Here is a 4,021-nt window from a genome sequence, read left to right as displayed (position 1 = left end):
TTCTGTTCTTCCAACTGCTCTGGGGTCTTTTGACTAAAATTTAATTCAGTCTTTCTGTTCTTTCAGCTCTGCCACCTCATATTTTCTCAGTTAACACAGCAAAACACTAGATCTCATCGTCCTTCAACAGGGAGGGGAATGGGAAAATATGTGATTACTTATACATTCATACTTTTTAATGTTACAGACTCTATCATATCTGTACTTTCCAAATCTTTTTAATGAATATGTATAACATGATAATTAAAAAGGCATATTTCCTTTTTTTCGATAAAACACAGGTCTTTAAAATATACCTTAAAAGACTGTACTTCCAAGGATTATTTCTGTAGTGCATTATTAGAGAACCTTCTCTGAAAGAGTAGAGCATCAAAGAAAGACAAAAATCATATGATCATCTTAATAGAGGCAGAAAAAATTATTTGATAACATTTAAAATCTCTTCACAATAAAAATTCTCAACAAACTAGGCATGGAAGAATGTACCTCAACATAATAAAGGCCAAAAATGACAAACCCACCAATAACATTAGTCTGTTCTCAGGCAGACTAATATGGGGCTATATTAAATTACCCAGTCTTGGGTAATTTATAAAGAAAAAGAGGTTTAATGGACTCACAGTTCCACATGGCGGGGGAGGCCTCACACCATGGTGGAAGGTGAAGAAGGAGCAAGGGTACATCTCACATGGCAGCAGGCAAGAGGGTGTGTGCAGGGAAACTGCTCTTTATAAAACCATCAGATCTCATGGAACTCATTCACTATCACACGAACAGCATGGGAAAACCTGCCTCCAGGGTTCAATTACCTCCCACCAGGTCCCTCCCACAACATGTAGGGATTATGGGAGCTACAATTCAAGATGAGATTTAGGTGGGGACACAGCCAAACCATATCACCCACTTTCACCACTCCTATTCACCATAGTACTGGAATCCTAGCCAGTGAAGTCCAGCAATAGAAAGAAATTAAGGGCATTCAAATTTGAAAAGAGGAACTCAAATTATCCGTCTTTGCAGATGACATGATTAGATATCTAGAAAAACCTAGAGACTCCACCAAAAGCTCTTAGATCTGATAAATAAATTCAGTAAAATTTCAGGATACAAAATCAATATATAAAAATCAGTAGCCTTTCTATATACCAACAATGAGCAAGCTGAGAAGAAAATCAAGAAAGTAACCTTATTTACATAGCCACCAAAAAAATACTTACGAATAAATTTAACCAAGGAGGTTGAAAACCTCCACAAAGAAAATCACGTAACACTGGCAAAATAAATTGAAGAAGATACACCTAGAGACACCCAATGCTCATGGACTTTAAAAATTAATATTATTAAAATAAACATGCTCCCCAAAGCAATCTACAAATTCAATGCAATCTCTGTGAAAATATCAGAGTCATTTTTCATAGAAATAAAAAACATAATCCTAAAATTTATGTGGAACCAAAAGAAATTTATGTGGAGCCCAAATAACCAAAGCAATCCTGAGCAAAAAGAACAAAACTAGAGGCATTACACCACCTGACTTCAAAATGTATCATCACAAGTCTATAGAAACCAAAACAGCAAGATCTGGGTATACAAACAGACACCTAGAACAATGGAACAGAATAGAGAACCAAAACTTAAATTTTTTTAAAAAAAATTAAAATCAGCTCAAGAGAGATTAAAGACTTAAGTGTAAGACTCAAAACTACAAAACCACTGGGAGAAAACATGGAAGAAACACTTCAGGAATTTGGTCAAGGCAAAGATTTTATGACTAAAACCCCAAAAGCACAGGCAGCAGAAACAAAATAGACAAATGGGACTATATTAAACTAAAAAGCTTCTGCACAGCAAAAGAAACAATCAACGGAGTAAAGGGACAACCTGTTGAATGGAAGAAAATATTTATTTGCAAACTATTCATCTGACAAGCGTTTAATATTCAGGAGATACAAGGAACTCAAAAACTCAACAGTAAAATAATAATAATAATAATTCTATTAAAAAGTGGGCAAAGAACATGAATAGACATTTCACAAAAGAAGACATACAAATGGCCAATAGGTATATGAAAAAATGCTCAACATCACTAATAATCAGAGAAATGCAAATTAAAACCACAATGAGATGCCATCTCACATCACTCAGAATGGCGTTATTAAAGAGACATAAAATAATAGATGCCGGTGAGGCTGCAGATAAAAGGGGACATTTACAGATTGTTGATGGGAATGTAAATGAGTCCCACCACTATGGAAAATAGCATGAAGATTATCAAAAAAAAAAAAAAAAAAAAGCAAAAATAGAACTACCATATGATCCAACAATCCCACCATTGGGTATTTATCCAAAGGAAAAGAAATCAGCATATCAAAAATATCCCTGTGCCTGCATGTTTATTTCAGCATTATTCTCAATAGTAAAGATACGGAATCACCTAAGTGGATGAATGGATAACGAAAATGTGGTGTAGGCTGCTCTGCCTATGGGGTAGCCATTCTTTTATTCCTTTACTTTCTTAATAAACTTGCTTTCACTTTACTCTGTGAACTGACCCAGAATTCTTTCCTGCATGATGTCCAAGAACCTTCTCTTGCAGTCTGGATTGGGACCCCTTTCCAGTAACATCCTCCTGGCAAACAATGAAGGCATTATACTAAGAAGACTGCCAGATCAAAGGAAATGGACTGCAGCACCAATTGGCTGACTTTGGGTAAGAGGTGGGGTACATTTCCTCAGGGTAAATGATGGGATTGGGTTAGAGGGCCGATTTAGGAGTCTTAGAGTCCCTCCTCAGACAGTGAGGGCTAAAGGTCCCTCTTAATAAAAGGCAAGGACGCTTGACCAAACTTGGGTTCAAGGCCCAACTTAGGAAGGTTAGAGTCCATCCTAAGATTTAGGGAGGTAAAGCCCCCTGTCGGTAAAGTCTCTCAGTTAAAAATGGATTTGGCATTATGGGATATTAACCACTATTCTCTTTGAATTAACCTGCCTTACACTCTTTGCTGATGGCTGTGGGTGACAAAATTAGGCAAGTACAGGATCACAGGACATGGGGAGCTTTTCTCCCCGCAAAGGAAGAAACCTGAGAGCTTATGGGACTGCTGGAAAAGATACCTTTGTGACTGACAAGCAGCTGCCTGAACTTTTGATTCACTGTCACCGCAGTGGGTGACAGTGGGTCTTTCTGTGGTCTCCCTGAGCTCCTCGCCTTCCTCACCACATCACAGGCAAAGCTTTTCTCTCTCTTTCTCTCCTTTTCTTTCTTTATCTTTTCTGTTACTCAAGGAGACCGTCTGCTCTTCCATCTTGCCCAGAGGCCACATGCTGAAACTCCTGGTTAGAAGTCATTCCACCCCACTTTAAATGGATTCAAGATAACATGGCCCAAACAGGGGCAAGTTTGAGCTCTACTGGTTCAATATTGGGTGCTAAACAGAGTGGCAAATGTCTGTGTTTTGTCACACATATTTCGCTCTGGCCAGAATGGAAAATGTGAATCTGGTTAACCCATGCAACCCCTTGGGTGGCATCTTGCAAAATTGATCGGCTTTTGCCTGTGGTTCCATGAAACAGAAAAAGATGATTTTCCTTTGAGTTACAGCTTGGCGCCCAGGGCTATGATGTGGCATAAAGGGTCACACAGGTGCTCAGGAAAACGGAACCCAGAAACCTAGCATGCTAGCAAAAGGGTAAGAATTTCTTACCCATAAGGCTTCTGGCCTCTCTCTCTGTGCCAACTGGTTGAATGAATAGTAAAGAAATCACTGTTCCTCTCCTCTGCGAGGGTTTGAACAATGGGAAAAATAATCTGTGAGGCTAGTGGTAGGCTGGAACAAATCTGGTGGGCTTTATGCTACGAATTTGCCTTGTAACTTTCTGTCGTAAAGAGGGGTACCTTAGGAAAGAAAATAGTCCTAGGACCTCATAAGTTCGCTGTTCAAGCCAGCCCAGCGAACTGGTCAGTTGCCATTCTTGCTTCCCTGAAACAAACAAACAACAACAAAAGAAACTAGAAGATGTT

At 38.8% G+C, this 4,021-nt stretch overlaps 1 pseudogene; it reads left to right on the top strand.

The window, feature by feature from the left end:
• The first annotated feature begins 301 nt into the window (after positions 1-301).
• Positions 302-402, top strand: LOC120363681 (small nucleolar RNA U3; annotated as a pseudogene).
• Positions 403-4,021: the final 3,619 nt, after the last annotated feature.

The sequence above is a fragment of the Saimiri boliviensis genome, chromosome 3 (assembly GCF_048565385.1).
Source record: "Saimiri boliviensis isolate mSaiBol1 chromosome 3, mSaiBol1.pri, whole genome shotgun sequence".
NCBI classification, from domain to species: Eukaryota; Metazoa; Chordata; class Mammalia; order Primates; family Cebidae; genus Saimiri; species Saimiri boliviensis.
The sequence above is the reverse complement of the archived record's forward strand: the minus strand, read 5'-3'. Positions and strand labels throughout refer to the sequence as shown.